At 41.9% G+C, this 18,015-nt stretch overlaps 1 protein-coding gene across 9 annotated transcripts in view; it reads right to left on the bottom strand.

The window, feature by feature from the left end:
• Positions 1-10,355, bottom strand: part of atp2b1a (ATPase plasma membrane Ca2+ transporting 1a) — a 60,196-nt gene extending 49,841 nt beyond the window's left edge. For 7 of the 9 annotated variants that reach the window (XM_052509222.1, XM_052509219.1, XM_052509221.1 and 4 more), the window contains exon 1: positions 10,196-10,355. The gene's annotated coding sequence lies outside the window, so the exon portion shown is untranslated. Of the gene's footprint in view, positions 1-10,109 lie in introns of all 9 variants that reach the window. The other 2 variants (XM_052509217.1, XM_052509216.1) reach the window with 2 other exon arrangements.
• Between the last annotated feature and the right edge of the window lie 7,660 nt (positions 10,356-18,015).

Below are 18,015 nucleotides of genomic sequence, written 5' to 3' on the forward strand. Positions count from 1 at the left end.
AAGTCAAAACCAGAGCATTTCACTTAGCCTAACTGGAATTACTGCAAGAATTAGAACTCATGAAACGCCCAGCTTCCTCCCACATAGTGTTTGGTGCTTAATGTGAAGTAGCTATATAGGAGAAATACCTCCTCTGGAGGTAGGAAGGGTTATCTCCATTTCCAGAGTCCATCATCAACATGTCCCTGCTACACTTATTTCAGTTGTGCAATTAAAAACCATGACATTCAGTGTCCCCACTTTGGCTAGTGGCAATTCATTGGGAGATGGGGCTGGCGCTCACTGAATGATCATCTCAGAAAAAGCTCCTTTTTAATCTAATTAGACAATCTCTGGCATCATCTGGGAGATCCAGTCTCTGCTCTGCTGACCAAAGTGAAGAATAAAGCACAGCAGTCGTCAGCCTGTTTTAAGGACGATGTAATTTTGATTAATTTCTTAGAATCACCACAAGGAAAGGTGCCATGTTCGAAGTGGGGAGAGGGATGCACCGGAATAAGGAAGTCAAAAACATCAGGAAAGATGACATGTAAAAGGCAGCTTGTATGGAAAGACCATTCAAATGGGCAATGATGAAAATGACCCAATCTATATTGTCTCAAGGTTAAAATAGGACAGTGAATCCCCTAGGGCAGTGGTTCTCAAACTTCTACTCTGCAAAATCAAATAACTTTTCAAAAATGTGTTATAGCCCTGAACTAGCACACCTGATTCACCTAGTCAAGTTGGAATCAGGTGTGCTCGCTCTGGAATAGATCAAATACATGGAACAGCTGGGGGTCCCAAAGGAGAGATTTTAAAATCACTGCTCTAGAGGAATTTACCACTGTAGGGCAGGCGGGGGAAGCACTTCCTACTCCCTCTCTCAAAGAGGTCACCAGCTGGGAAGTCGGTTTTATTTACTGTCTACATTAGTGTCTGGGTGTAACAATGAACTGAATGAGAGAAAAAGTAGTGAGCACGCTTCCCTTTTTTCAAGTCAGATCGGGAACATAATACTCATAACTGCATCGGGCCAAAATCCCTGCATATTCCAAGATGCCCAGAAAAGAGTGCTTTAATGAGGGCACGAATGTGGTACATTCACACAAGTGAAAAATGTCATTTCAGTAACTGGACAAATGAGAGCAACCCAACGAACCCACTACTTTGACTTGTTTTTGAGAAACTATTTGGTCACGTGTCAATTCTATTTGGAGCCATCTGCCATGGAAAAAGGACAGGATTTATTATTCTTTACACAACATAATTGCAGGGCTGGTTGCAATTCTGAGGTGACATAAAATCTCATTTGAGAGGGAAATACCCCTTTTGCTGGCCACAAGTTTGGGGTGAGGTTGAAACGTACACAGAGGTTTCCACCAAAATATTTCATGTGGTAGTGTTTTTTATAGTTGTGATATGTGCAAAAACACAAAGTGAAACTTTTTATCGTTGCCTAAGTAGAATTTGTGCTCTAATTTTAGTGTGGCCCATTTAGACAAGGAGGGTTGCAGTTCCTTATTGAAACTCTGGCAACTTGCATTCTGCCTGACAGGAACATCTTGACAGGCATCTTTCCACAAATTCAAGTGAATTAGACAAATTCAAGTGAATTTCAACTGTGGCCCAGATGACTTACCATATTAACTTGCCTATTGCGGTGTGTGACTCTCTCAATGTGTTCTCCCCCCTAAATGGTCCTCTAAAAATGGTTGGCATATTTGAGTTGCCCTCAGCACCCAGCGAACACACATGTTCAACCCTAAAGTAATGGAGGCGGCCAGGCTCCATTTCCCTTGTCCTCACATCTCATGCTCTGAGCCTGTCCCTCATGCTCTGAGCCTTGGTGGTGCGAGCGTCTGCACCACCAAGATGAAGGAAGTGCCAACATTTGCTGAGCGGTGACAGTTTCAGGTTGCGGAACAGATCACATGTCACAACAGTGGAAAATCATTGTGATTGGATCACCGAGCTAACAGCTGGCATGGTATGGTTGAACAATGATAGGAGCGAGGTTAACTCTGTGTACAAAAACAGCAAAACCCTTACTAAGTAAGAGAAGACCAAAGAAATCTATTGGGGTTTCACTTAGAACCGTATACGAAGTTGTTTGTCATAAAAAAGCTCAGCGGTTATTCCTTTCCAGGGAGCAGAAAATGAGATGTAACAGACCTCTATAGCCAAACAGTGCAAATGTTATCTGTTGATGGACTTTCAAGCAATTCTCCCCAAACTAAGGAAACCCTCTTGGTCATGGTTGGCACTTTGAACCCCTCTACATGCCAACTTACTCGTTGTGAGTCAAGGACAGCCATTCCAGGGATCCCTCTGCTATGGTCTTGCTACTGCAGATGGGGGTATTTTTAGCATCCTACAGACTACCCCTCCCTGTCCCCATTCCCCACTCTGGCCCCTGCTGAAGTGGGTCAGGGCGTGTAAATGTGGAGGGTACAAAGCAGAGGCAGGCACCCAGCCTTACTCATGTCATGCAGCATGGCTCAGTGCTATCAGCGGGCCACTTCACACCAGAGACTGGGCACTTCTCTACTATGGGTTCTACATGACCAGCCTGCCAATTCACGACACCATGCAGAGGTGTCCCCGCCTGGCGTCAACTCTACGACACACTTCCTCTTCCCAGTGCTCTTCTGCTCATTTAATCATTTAATGTGGTCCTTCTGTGGCTCAGTTGGTAGAGCATGGCGCTTGTAACGCCAGGGTAGTGGGTTCGATTCCCGGGACCACCCATACGTAGAATGTATGCACACATGACTGTAAGTCGCTTTGGATAAAAGCGTCAGCTAAATGGCATATATAATCAAGATTTGTGATGGTCTCTTGGGGGACATTTAAAAATCGTCCTTTTCCCTTCTGTACAAGAAAATGGAATAAATTGAGCCTCTTCAGAGTTTTTAAAGGGAATAGGGGTAGATTTATTGAGACTATGGTTTTATTTAACTTGTATGTCCTTCATTTTCAAGAGCAAGCCATCTTTGAAGTTGAGAGCCTTTGCTCTCCTTTTTTTAACTGACTCTGCTGGGCAGCTCTACGGCCTGAGGAAGGGGGTATAACATATTTTACGATATCCTGGTATTGACGCATGGACCAGTTTGGGTTTTTACTTTACGTTCTATAAACGGGTTTTGAATGTTTGATTTGTTAAATGTGATATGCTGTGTGAAATGTCCATTTTGATAGTTTACTCCGCTACTTGAGTAATCTCTCTCCGGCAGCACTTTCCACACAGACATAGCACCACCCAGTCACTCAAGGAGTGCATTTGTTGTTGCTTGACCAGAGACACTAGCAACCTAGAATTACACGTAGTTTGTCTTTTCTTAGCAAGTTGGGCCTAAATCATTTTGGCTGGCTAGCTAATAAATGTACTGGGTCAAAGCAAACGTAACAAGCTTTACAGCCTGATAATACAAGTGATGGTGTAGACCTAAATCCTCATGTTGCTTGTGCAACAGTATCTTCTAAATCAAAGAGGTATACGTGAAGCATGAATATGTTAGCTACGCGAAGTAGCTACGAGAAATCATTCAATGTAGCCAAAGAATACAGGGTCCCCTAGGAAACACTTATCAACACTTGGTTCCAACCCTATTTAAATAACTCCTACCTGGCATTGTCATACTAAACACTGTAACCAAAGTGCCCACTATTATATTCCAACTATAGAATTATATAAATATGTTTTACTCTAAATAGCAAGTGAAATCGCAACATATGGTTAAAAATAAGGCCTAAATGTTTTGCCCATGTCGTGCAGCCCTACATGGCAGTGTAGAAATGATCTCAAATGGGTGCAAGAAATGCACCAAAAATATTTTAGTTGAATTGAACAAATTCTTATTTACAATGACGGGGGCAGGGTAGCCTAGTGGTTAGAGTGTTGGACTAGTAACCGGAAGATTGCAAGTTCAAACCCCCGAGCTGACAAGGTACAAATCTGTCATTCTGCCCCTGAACAGGCAGTTCTTACTGTTCTTATTGAAAATAATTATCATTGAAAATAAGAATTTGTTCTTAACTGACTTGCCTAGTTAACCTGTTAGTCCTATAGGGGCAGTATTTCATTTTTGGATAAAAAGACGTGCCCGATTTAAGCGCAATATTTTGTCACGAAAAGATGCTCGACTATGCTCTTATGTTTCCAGAACTGCAAAGATTTTCACTGTGAGTGCCCTAGAACAAATGCTTCAGGCAAAACCAAGATGTTTGACCGACCAGGAAATGAACAGGATTTCTGAGGCTACGTTTTCCATGATCACCTTATATGGCTGTGAATGCGACAGGAATGAACGGACACTTTCTCTTGTTTCCCCAAGGTGTCTGCAGCATTGTGACGTATTTGTAGGCATATCATTGGAAGATTGACCATAAGAGACTACAATTGCCAAGTGTCCCGCACGGTGTCTGCGTGGAAATTGGTGCGCAAAAGTCAGCTACCAGTATTTTTCCATCCGAATCAGAGAAGAATGCAGGCTTCCAGGGACGGCATTTCAATGAAGAGATATATGACAAAACACCTTGAGGATTGATTCAAACAACGTTTTCCATGTTTCAGTCGATATTATGGAGTTAATTCGGAAAAAGGTTTGACGTGTAGGTGACTGAATTTTCGGTTAGTTTCGGTAGCCAAATGCATAGTAACAAACGGAACGTTGTGTCCTACACAAGAATCTTTCAGGAAAAACTGGACATCTGCTATGTAACTGAGAGTCTCCTCATTGAAACATCTGAAGTTCTTCAAAGGTAAATTATTTTATTTGATCCCTTTGCTGGTTTTTGTGAATATGTTGCGTGCTAAATGCTAACGCTAAATGCTAAGCTAGCTATCACCACTCTTACACAAATTATTGATTTTCTCTGGTTCTAAAGCATATTTTGAAAAATTGTTAAGAAAAGGATAAGCTTGATAGCAGGCATATTTATTTCATTTAATTTGCGATTTTTAGAAATCGCTAACGTTGCGTTATGGTAATGAGCTTGAGGCTGTAGTAACGACCGCATGCGGGATGGGGCGGACTATGAGGTTAAATAAAGGTAAAAAAATAAAATATTTAAAAAATGACGGCCTACCCCGGCCAAACCCAGACGACGCTGGGCAAATTGTGGGCCGCCCTGTGGAACTCCCAATCACAGCCGGATGTGATACAGCCTGGATTCGAACCAGGCACTGTAGTGATGCCTCTTGTACTGAGATGCAATGCCTTAGACCGCTTCACCACTCGTGAGCGGTCTAAGGCACTGGTCGGATTGCTGCAAGAAACCACTACTAAAAAAACTTGGGCCAAACACGAGCAATGGACATTAGATTGACGAAAATTGTAAATGTCTTTGTGAGACGCAGAGTAGGTGAACGGATGATCTCTGCACGTGTGGTTCCCACTGTGAAGTATAGAGGTGGTGGTGTGATGGCCCTTTGCTGGTAACACTGTCAGTGATTTATTTAGAATTCAAGAGCAGGGCTGGGCGATATGGCCAAAATCTAATATCCAGATATAGGTCATTTCATATCCTGATAATGATATCACGATATAGCACATTTTCTGTAAATTCAAATAGTAAATTGTGTATATAAAATGACCACATGTAAAGGACTATTTTTTATTACATTTTGAATTATACTCAACAAATAAAATGTATTTGCATTTGATACCTTGGGTTGAGTGTTTGCACTCTCACACGAAACGCCTGTTTCTCGACCGTGTAAATTGGGGCCATGTCTTTGCAGATGTAAGTTGTAACGGCAGCTGTTACCTCCTTCCATCTTCGTGATTCTTTGCCATATGCTGTGCCACGGGCAAAAGCCTCTTGCCATGTCTGAGTCAGGGGTTTGTTTTGAGCACTAGACTGTACTTTTTGGGGTCTCATCTGTAGACTCTCTCCATACTGTTTCACGTGATTTTTGTGTAGGTTGTAAGACAGTGGTGTTGGAGCCTGTTGTCGGGACCGGCCTGCGGCATATTTTGCAGGGGGGGGTGTTCTGGTTCGTGTCAAACCTTTCATACCCAAACAATGACAATACGACCAAAGTAGCCCCTCTTTTAGGTACGGTCTCTGTGCCACGTTCACTCTTGTTTGTGTTGAAAATTTCCTTCCACACGTGTCCAATTGATAATATGAAACGATAGACGTCTTTCTATCATCACACGATATATATCGTCATACCTAATTCAAAGCACACAAAACCAGCATGGCTACCACAGCATTCTGCAGCGATACGCCATTCCATCTGGTTTGCGCTTAGTGGGACAATCTTTTTTTTTTTAACAGGACAATGACCCAACACACCTCCAGGCTGTGTAAGGGCTATTTGACCAAGGAGAGTGATGGAGTGCTGGTTGCTGTTGGTTACTACATGATTCCATGTGTTATTTCATAGTGAAGACATCAAAACTATTATTCTACAATGTAAAAAATAGTAAAACCCTAAATTAAGAAAACACTATCTTTAATATCGCTATGCCAATTTGATTAAAAAGAGAACACCTGAGAATGCTGATAGAGAAGGAAATATGAGCTTGTGTGTGTTTAGACTTGGGCCTAATTGAGCCAGCATGAGTCAGACTCGACTTGCCTTTAAACCGCAGTGTGGAATATCCTTGCCCTTACAATAATATAGGAGATACGCATCGCACCAGCGTGAGTAAAAAGCAGCATTATACAATGTAGGCCTACTTAATAGTACAGCAGACTATATTGAGCTGTCCATGATAGCCTACATGGGGTTGAATGTCACCTCAGATTAATGTGACAACAGCACCATTGCCTTTTACATAACCAATTGTGCCTTTTGCAGTAGGAGTCTCCGTTAGTACGTTTCTATAGTAGGTCTTACAATAGTAAGACAAAAGGAGGATTATAGTAGCCATTTCTTAGATTTGATGCAGAATGTTAGATTTCCTGACAATTATAGACAATGTTCAACATGAGTGGGAAATACAGTTTAGCAGGTAGCCAGTTGAGTGAGCACGGATCAGGCAGCCCTGCCAGGGTCCATGTCCACGAGGAGTCTGGGATCCAGTGTCGACAAGGCCAAATCATTACCTGGAATAGACAGCACTTTGTCCGAAACTTTGTTTAACAGGATAATTATGTTACATCATAGTACCTACCTAATCCTAATAGTACCTATTCGCTAATAAACAGGCATATTACACATGTTATACTTTGACACCTGTCTATTCTAAATGCCATCAATATTAACTACAAAGTCTACTGCTGCTCAATAATCCTAATTTACCAAGAAATGTGTTCTGACGAGAAGACTGAAATCCTATAGCTATTGTACTCAGGTAGTATCGGCCTACCGATTTAATTAGGTTAAAACCTCTGACTGAACCACAACCACTCAAAGGCCTACTTTCCAAAACAACGTAAGACCAGAGACACCAGAGACAGACTTAAAATCCTATTCAGTACTAGTATCAGACTAATAATTAGTCAGCCGACCGTGAAACTCCTCATGAATCATTGGCATAGAAATCCTATGCAATTCACAGAACATACACCTGTTTTAATAATTGAACAGGGACCACCGCTGACCAATACAATGCAAGTGAGAAGGTTTTTATTACTGTATGCTCAGTTTTACTCTGCTGCACTGCTTATGATTCATTCCTGAGTGATATACAGTTTTGGTTAAAACTACAGCCTCAGACACAGTCAAAGGTTGTTGTTTTTTATGGCCAAAATGTGTGGATCTATAAAAGGCAAATGTTTAGAAGATAGAAATCACACTCCTATTGAATGCCATGAATGTATTCAGAATGCAACGGAATCTTGATCAAATTGACAGCAGTCAGCAGAGAACAGCAGGGACTGAGAGACTGAAAACAGCTTCTATCTCAAGGCCATCAGACTGTTAAACAGCCACCACTAACATTGAGTGGCTGCTGCCACATGTAAAAAATGTATCACTAGCTACTTTAAAACAATGCCACTTAATATAATGTTTACATACCCTACATTACTCATCTCATATGTATATACTGCACTCAATACCATCTACTACATCTTGCATATGCTGTTCTGTACCATCACTCATTCATATATCTTTATGTACATATTCTTCATCCCTTTACACTTGGGTGTATAAAGTAGCTGTTGTGAAATTGTTAGGTAAGATTACTCGTTGGTTATTACTGCATTGTCGGAACTAGAAGCACAAGCATTTCGCTACAAACACTGATATTTCACATATCAGAACACCCTGACACCAAAAAATCTTAAAATCATATCCTACACTGATATGGGTTAAAAACGTTATTTTATACAACTTGTCCAATGATCACCATACCTCTCTTACATGACTACAGCATTGTAAATTCTTCAAATATTATAGCATGTGTATTGTGGATGCATATTAATGCACATTACTAGACTTCAATACAAGCGTTGCACAGATCAATGGAATCCCCAATGTTTGCAATTTGATGACACAGATTCCCAAACGATAAGTGATCGTAATCCAGATGGTCAACCAGCAGCGTTCATTCGAAGCTCAGCATTCAGCAGAGACTAGAATGCATTGCTGGCAAAGTGCAGCACGCCGGGTGCCATTTAATAGGATAAGGACTGATCCCTTCTGTTAGACATCAAAACGTGATAGCTCGTCGCCTATCACACTGGGACCAGTACATAAGCTCTGCAATAGAAAAATATGTAGAAAATTGCCTTTGGACTATCTGTAGTCAAGGTCAAATGATTGGTTACGTTGCCTTGTCATAACGTGAACAAATAATCACGCTCGAGGTTGGTAGCTAATGGTGGCACACTGAGCGAAAAGAAAGCATGACAGGATAATGGATCTGTCGTAGCTAGTTAGATGGATCCGCTATGGACACTGCTACAACTAAATAGATATACCGGCGGTAATGTAACTTGTTAACATTAGCTGTACTAAGTTGAAATTTCGGCATCTCAGCTGGCAACCAGAGTGCATATCATCAAGCTGATATGTATGACAGGTTTCAAAGACGGAGTTCAGATAGAAGTGCTAGTAGCTAACTTAACGGTAGCTACGCCGCAACACATCGTTGCAAAACATGTAACGTTAAAGGTAGGTTGGCCAATGTTAGCAGCTGGTGCACTAACGCTTCACCTAGCTAGCTACAGTATATCCTTCATTTAACTGGATAACGTTAGCTGTCAGTCAGGACTGTTACCTAGCTAGCTATGTCACAAGTCAACCACTGGCTAACCAACTTACGTTAGAACCGACGAGTGCAGTGGAATAACACCATGGAATAATTTCAAGTGGAGTACCCATCGTCGTCAAGGCTTAACGTTAGGTAGCTAACCGGCAGAATTGCCAATGTAACCAAGAAAAATGTAAGGAAACTAAGGTTAATTTTCAATTGAGAAATTGTAACAGTACCACAAAGCAACGGACGTAGACCCTTTGCGGGAAGAAAGCTAACCAAAGTGACTGTTACAGGTTATTGACTCATTATGAGCACACTGCATGTGTCAAGTCAACTATTAGCCAACTAACGTCACGTTAATAACATGTTCAGGCGGAATAAAAAGAACCCAGCAATTAAGATTCTGAATTAATTCAATTGGAGTCCGAGTCGACCAGCATGGCTGGACTCAAATAACGTTCACGTAGCTAGCTACTCACGCAAATAATTCAACAAGCTATTTCAGGCACTTGGTTATTTCAAGTCGTTTTCACCACGACTTTTGCTTCTTCTTCACTCCTTAGTACAGTAGAGGTTAGGCGTCAACCTCCACCTCCTGTCCACGAGCTCCTCCAAAGCTAGTGTCGAACCCATTTCAAAATAACGTTACACCGCTAACGTTATTTAGCTACACAACTTTTCAAACACAAAGTCACCCCGCGAGTTGTATTTTCGCACGTTACAATACATTCCATTAACTTGTCAATAAGATCCTGTTCTGGAAAACGTTAGGTAGGTTAATGACCGAAGCAAATTGTGGTGTAAAGAACAAGAAGCTCAATGTCAGTTGTTCCATCTTCTTACCCAAATAGAAGCTAGCTTGCAAGCTAGACATGAACTCACGAGCAGCTGCACTGAGCTTGCTAACGTTTACCGTTAAGCTAAAACTGTAGTAAGGAGATAAAATCAAACCGGTTCGCTATTGCTTACCAGAATCAAAGCTTGGCTTGTGTCCATGTTGTTACTTATGGAAATATATATTTGTGTGCAAAAAAAAAATCAAACTAAGTACTTACTCCGTTTTCCGAATATTACCTCTGAGACCTTCCTCTCTTTCCCTCTCCTCAGTATCTCACTACAGACTGCCCCTCTTTCCCGATCTGTAGTAAAAATCCCGCCCACTACACTGTCACAACATCGCAAGGGACATGTGATTCACGTCAGGGGGATGGGCAATAACTCCAATGTAGATCTCCATTGGCTTAACCAACATATCAGTCGCCCGTGGAAACGGTTACGTCATCAATTCCGTTCACGGATGGAGATCCTCTTGCACCCACTCTTTGCCCGGTCTTACTTTATAAGAATCTGATGCGTGCAAAAATCAGTTCATACATCGTATGATTTAACCAGTATTAAATGAGCACTGACATCTGTTTATTTGTGTGTGCATCTCCCTGGCCCTGTCGGTTGTGTAGCTCCGCCCACCTTCCCGGCGGCTCATCAAACCTGACGTCATTCTTTCCATGACGTCGCGATTTTTCTATGTATTCAATGCTTTAGTGTTTGATTCTTCAGCACATAAGGGTGAAGGAGCGATACAGTCGTTTGAAATGGGCCATAGAATCTGTCTATTATATTGCAGTAAAATATATATATATGTATATAAATAGCACAATTAAAGTCTGAATCACAAGTACTGACTATCTGAATAGCCTACCGACACACACACAAAGCATGCATTGCATTGTACACCAAAAGCTGTTCTGAAATAGTGGCACCTTGTTCTCTTCCAACACTGCAGGACTTACTCATATTAAAAAAGGCTAAAATTTCAAAGTACAGAATACATAACATCTTGCACTAAACTTCAGCATATTACATTTTCCCACCCTGGCTCCCCAGGCTTAAGTGTCATTAATCTGAGTTTAACAATGAAGCTCTACATTACCTCTGATTCAATCCATTGATAGTTGTTAACTTCAGATAGCGGGGTTGTTCCTGGAATGAGGGTGTGATATCAGGTTGTAAACGGGTTGATGTCACATTTCCAGAGGCACACAGGAGATGCCATGAGAGGTGCAAGAGAGCTGTGTGTGTGAGCCTCGGTGGACAAGGTCGCCCTTGAATGTGTGTGTGTACAGTACATGCACTTCTGTGTGTGTGTGGGAGTGTGTAGGTGCACGAGTGTGTGTGTGTGCGCTTGTCATTGTGTGGATGCGTGTGTGTCGGAGTGTGTGTGTGTCTGCGTGTGATGTCTGGCTACCATTGATCTGTGTATTCTCTGCACCCATTATCAGACCCATATTGATCTGAGCATACAGTGCCTTGCGAAAGTATTCGGCCCCCTTGAACTTTGCGACCTTTTGCCACATTTCAGGCTTCAAACATAAAGATATAAAACTGTATTTTTTTGTGAAGAATCAACAACAAGTGGGACACAATCATGAAGTGGAACAACATTTATTGGATATTTCAAACTTTTTTAACAAATCAAAAACTGAAAAATTGGGCGTGCAAAATTATTCAGCCCCTTTACTTTCAGTGCAGCAAACTCTCTCCAGAAGTTCAGTGAGGATCTCTGAATGATCCAATGTTGACCTAAATGACTAATGATGATAAATACAATCCACCTGTGTGTAATCAAGTCTCCGTATAAATGCACCTGCACTGTGATAGTCTCAGAGGTCCGTTAAAAGCGCAGAGAGCATCATGAAGAACAAGGAACACACCAGGCAGGTCCGAGATACTGTTGTGAAGAAGTTTAAAGCCGGATTTGGATACAAAAAGATTTCCCAAGCTTTAAACATCCCAAGGAGCACTGTGCAAGCGATAATATTGAAATGGAAGGAGTATCAGACCACTGCAAATCTACCAAGACCTGGCCGTCCCTCTAAACTTTCAGCTCATACAAGGAGAAGACTGATCAGAGATGCAGCCAAGATGCCCATGATCACTCTGGATGAACTGCAGAGATCTACAGCTGAGGTGGGAGACTCTGTCCATAGGACAACAATCAGTCGTATATTGCACAAATCTGGCCTTTATGGAAGAGTGGCAAGAAGAAAGCCATTTCTTAAAGATATCCATAAAAAGTGTCGTTTAAAGTTTGCCACAAGCCACCTGGGAGACACACCAAACATGTGGAAGAAGGTGCTCTGGTCAGATGAAACAAAAATTGAACTTTTTGGCAACAATGCAAAATGTTATGTTTGGCGTAAAAGCAACACAGCTCATCACCCTGAACACACCATCCCCACTGTCAAACATGGTGGTGGCAGCATGGTTTAGCCCACCCATTTTTACCTACTTCATCCCCATACTGTTTTTATTTACTTTTCTGCTCTTTTGCACACCAATATCTCTACCTGTACATGACCATCTGATCATTTATCACTCCAGTGTTAATCTGCAAAATTGTAATTATTCACCTACCTCATGCCTTTTGCACACAATGTATATAGACTCCCCTTTTTTTCCTACTGTGTTATTGACTTGTTAATTGTTTACTCCATGTGTAACTCTGTGTTGTCTGCTCACACTTCTATGCTTTATCTTGGCCAGGTCGCAGTTGCAAATGAGAACTTGTTCTCAACTAGCCTACCTGGTTAAATAAAGGTGAAATAAAAAATAAAAATAAAATTAACTTAAGGGGGCTGAATAATTTTGCACACCCAATTTTTCAGTTTTTGATTTGTTAAAAAAGTTTGAAATATCCAATAAATGTCGTTCCACTTCATGATTGTGTCCCACTTGTTGTTGATTCTTCACAAAAAAATACAGTTTTATATCTTTATGTTTGAAGCCTGAAATGTGGCAAAAGGTCGCAAAGTTCAAGGGGGCTGAATACTTTCGCAAGGCACTGTACATAATGCTGCATAATCTCTGCCAGACTGGCTCTATGATTATTACATCAAAAAAAGCATGCAGACCTTCAACTGTGTATAGAATGTACACATTATTTGACCAGGATCCATAGCCATATATTAGCTACTCTTCACTTAATGGGTCCAGTTTTTGAACACAAAAAACATTGCTGCACTTCAATTTACCGCTCTGGATTTATAAACAGGACAAAGAAGTTGTTTAAACGTTGTGTAATTTGGACCTAAATCTGGTAATGTTCAATCGGTAGCTCTGAATCACAAACCAGTGTTGGGGAGGAACAGAACAGAGAGAGGGGAAGGAAATGAACACAACATAAATATCTCCAGTCCTCCATTTTCAGCGTCCCTCTCATCCGTCTCTGGGACTGGGTGTCAATGACCGCTGTTGACTTGAAGTTCAAACCAGAAGCATTTCACCACAGGAGTTATTCAGCTGATATCTTTTCAAAAGTAATATGTAGGCCTCTCATGAGCCACATGAGGCAAGCAAACAAGTTTCCTTGCAGGCCTTCCAAATCTTGCGGAGCTGTGGGAAAACGCGTATCCTATTTTTATGTGTGCCAGTTTCCAGTTCTCTCTCCCCCTCTCTCATACACACACAGCTCAGCTTTAGAGGCTCTCATTTCGGGCTTCTCCGATTGGAGGCCTGTAGCATTGTGCCCGGCCCTCGAGCAGATGTCCCTCTAACACGGAGAGCAGAGCAATTTTGATTGGTAACATCCAAAATAGCACCCTATTCCCTATACAGTGCACTACTTTTGTCCAGGGCCCATAAGGATCTAGTCAAAAGTTGTGGACTATGCATGGAATAGGGTGCCATTTGGGCCACAGACCCTTCTCTTTCCACCACAGGGCCTAACTGTTTCACGCTATGGGTGATGATGTCGCTGGCTGCCATGGAAAAAAGGGATCCACACTTAAAATTTGATGAGGTTGAGTGCCCCCCCCCCCCACACACACACACGTACTGCAGAGACAAAATTAAGCATGCCCACACACACATGCTTGCCCGCCCGCCTTCCCTCACACACACACACACACACACACACACACACACACACACACACACACACACACACACACACACACACACACACACACACACACAGGTGTTTTGGGACTATGAGAAAGTCATTAGGAATAGTTCATTAAAAGTTGGGTGGGTAAATCAAATAAGAGCATGATTTATTGCAGTGGAGGATGCCATCCATTCTCTGAGTGTCTTTCCGTAACATGATTTGTTCTCCCATTACTAGCAAGCTAAACAATGTTTGTAGTCGCTATTGTTTATCTAAGTATGACAGCCAATGAATTTGAATTATGCTCTGTGCTAACATTCTGCATGTTTGCTCAGTTGAGCTCACTTTAACAGCGGTTAAATCCATTTAAAGACTTTGGGAATGGTCTTAATGTGCAGAAATGTACCAAATCCATTTCGCAACAGGCAATGAAGCTTATTAACTGTTCCAAGCAGGGCTTTCTAAGACAATCCAGATTGTCTGGTCATTAGAGCAATGGATAAAGACAACAAATGATTTACTTTATGAAGGGACAGTTTAAAGTGCTTTGGGCACTTTAAAATACCTTGGCTTAATTTCCTTACAATACAACATATATTACTAAATCAACTATTTAATCATTGTTGAAATAAAAAAATAAAAAACCTTAAACCAGAGTTGATATTTTCAAAGGGGTTTTGGGACTTCAAGTCATAGGAATACAATTACCCATCTAACCATCACAGAACATTGACTTGAATTAAAAGGTGTCTGGTTACACTGTTAACTCTCCTTCCAGACTCACATTAAACATCTCCAATACAAAATTAAATCTAGAATCGGCTTCTTATTTCGCAACAAAGCCTCCTTCACTCATACCGCCAAACATACCCTCGTAAAACTGACAATCCTACCGATCCTTGTCTTCGGCGATGTCATTTTGTCATGACTTCCGCCGAAGTTGGTCCCACTCCTTGTGCGGGCAGTGTTCGGCGGTCGACGTCACCGGTTTTCTAGTCGCCACCGATGCACTTTTCATTTTCCATTTGTTTTGTCTTCATTGTACACACCTAGTTTCCATTCCATAATTATATGTTCCCTATTTAACCGTCTGGTTCCCCCCTTGTTTTTGTGCGTGTTTGTTCGTTGGAAGTTGTCTTGTATTTTGTGAGCTGGTATATTTTTCCTTCTTGGAATATTTTGTTGTGTTTTTGAGTAAAGTTACGAGTATTACTCATCTCTGTGTCCTGCTCCTGACTCCGCCTTACCTGCTTCACCTAGACACTTGACACATTTACAAAATAGCCCCCAACACTCTACTCAGCAAACTGGATGCAGTCTATCACAGTGCCATCCGTTTTATCACTAAAGCCCCATATACTACCCACCACTGCGACCTGCATGGTCTTCTTGGCTGGCCTTCACTACATATCCGTCGCCAAACCCACTGGCTCCAGGTCATCTATAAGTCTCTGCTAGGTAAAGCCCCGCCTTATCTCAGCTCACTGGTCACCATAGCAACACCCACCCATAGCACACGCTCCAGCAGGTTCAGTATATCACAAAAGTGAGTACACCCATCACATTTTTGTCAATATTTGAGTATATCTTTTCATGCGACAACACTGAAGAAATGACACTTTGCTACAATGTAAAGTAGTGAGTGTACAGCTTGTATAACAGTGTAAATTTGCTGTCCCCTCAAAATAACTCAACACACAGCCATTAATGTCTAAACCGCTGGCAACAAAAAGAAAGTGAAAATGTCCAAATTGGGCCCAAAGTGTCAATATTTTGTGTGGCCACCGTCATTTTCCAGCACTGCCTTAACCTTCTTGGGCATGGAGTTCACCAGAGCTTCACAGGTTGCCACTGGAGTCCTCTTCCACTCCTCCATGACGACATCACGGAGCTGGTGGATGTTAGAGACCTTGCACTCCACCTTCCGTTTGAGGATGCCCCACAGATGCTCAATAGGGTTTAGGTCTGGAGACATGCTTGGCCAGTCCATCACCTTTACCCTCAGCTTCTTTAGCAAGGCAGTGCTCGTCTTGGAGGTGTGTTTGGGGTCGTTATCATGTTGGAATAATGCCCTGCGGCCCAGTCTCCGAAGGGAGGGGATCATGCTCTGCTTCAGTATGTCACAGTACATGTTGGCATTCATGGTTCCCTCAATGAACTGTAGTTCCCCAGTGCCGGCAGCACTCATGCAGCCCCAGACCATGACACTCCCACCACCATGCTTGACTGTAGGCAAGACACACTTGTCTTTGTACTCCTCACCTGGTTGCCGCCACACGCTTGACACCATCTGAACCAAATAAGTTTATCTTGGTCTCATCAGACCACCTTAGTCTGCTTGTCTTCAACAAACTGTTTGCGGGCTTTCTTGTGCATCATCTTTAGAAGAGGCTTCCTTCAGGGACGACAGCCATGCAGACCAATTTGATGCAGTGTACAGCGTATGGTCTGAGCACTGACACCTTGACACCCCACCCCTTCAACCTCTGCAGCAATGCTGGCAGCACTCATACTTATATTTCCCAAAGACAACCTCTGGATATGACGCTGAGCACGTGCACTCAACTTCTTTGGTCGACCATGGCGAGGCCGTGGCTGTACACTCACTACTTTACATTGTAGCAAAGTGTCATTTCTTCAGTGTTGTCACATGAAAAGATATACTCAAATATTTACAAAAATGTGAGGGGTGTTTGTGATATACTGTATATTGCACTGGTTATCCTCAAAGCCAATACCTCATTTAGCTGTCTTTCCTTCCAGTTCTCTGCTGCCAATGACTGGAACAACTTGAAAAAATCTCTGAAGCTGGAGTCTTATATCTCCATCTCAAACTTTAAGCATCAGCTGTCTGAGCAGCTTAACGATCACTGTACCTGTACACAGCCAATCTGTAAATTGCACACCCGACTACCTCATCCCCATATTATTACTTACCCTCTTGCTCTTTGCACCCCAGTATCTCCACTTGCACATCCTCATCTGCACATCTATCACTCCAATATTAATGCTACATTGTAATTATTTTAGCCTCTAGGGCCTATTTATTGCCTACCTCGCTACTCTTCTACATTTGCACACATTGTACATAGATTTTTCTATTTTGCTTTTGTGTTATTGACAGTACATTTGTTTATGTGTAACTCTGTGTTTTTGTCGCACTGCTTTGCTTTATCTTGGCCAGGCGCAGTTGTAAATGAGAACTTGTTCTCAACTGGCCTACCTGGTTAAATAAAGGTGTAATACATTTTTTAAAATATATTTAAAAAAATATCATGTCCATTCTAGTGATTCTATCCTTGTGGTTTATTTTGGGGAAACCAAACGTTTCCCAAAAGCTGAAGGCTGTATCAACCCGGTTTGGTTGATTCAGTCCCTCTGTGGAAATAGTTCTTACATTTTTCTGCCTTGCATGACACTTTAAATGTCAAGTGTCATTATAAACCACTGTGCATGTTAATGTGTTCACACCCTGTGGCTAAAGATAGTGACAAACCACACCAATCTATAAAAAGAGGAAATTCTAATAAGAAACATTTCCGCATTGTATAAAGTTTGACATAATCAAATGATCTAGCAGTGAGAGACTAATCCCCAAAAGACCAAAATATATGAGAGTCATCTACTCTAATGTTGATATTTCAGAGAAGCCAAGCAAATATACCCAAGATGGCCGCCGTCTAGGGTTTATCCTAACATAGACAATAATTATGGGGCTCCACAGACAGACATTGGAGTGAGAAAGCAGATGAATAGCCTAATTATGGGTTAAAAAGAACAACGTGTAGCAGGTGGCATTGTGCGTTTTTGGTTCCAGGCACATGGAGAGAGTGAACTTGGTAGCAGACCTCTTAGTGTCTTATCACATTTTGTGATACTACTGGGGGTTGATAAGGGGAAAGGGGGAAACCTAGTCAGTTGCACAACTGAATGCATTCAACCAAAATGTGTCTTCCGCATTTAACCCAACCCCTCTGAAACAGAGATCTA

The sequence above is a fragment of the Oncorhynchus keta genome, unplaced genomic scaffold (genome assembly GCF_023373465.1).
Source record: "Oncorhynchus keta strain PuntledgeMale-10-30-2019 unplaced genomic scaffold, Oket_V2 Un_contig_4171_pilon_pilon, whole genome shotgun sequence".
Classification (NCBI taxonomy): Eukaryota; Metazoa; Chordata; class Actinopteri; order Salmoniformes; family Salmonidae; genus Oncorhynchus; species Oncorhynchus keta.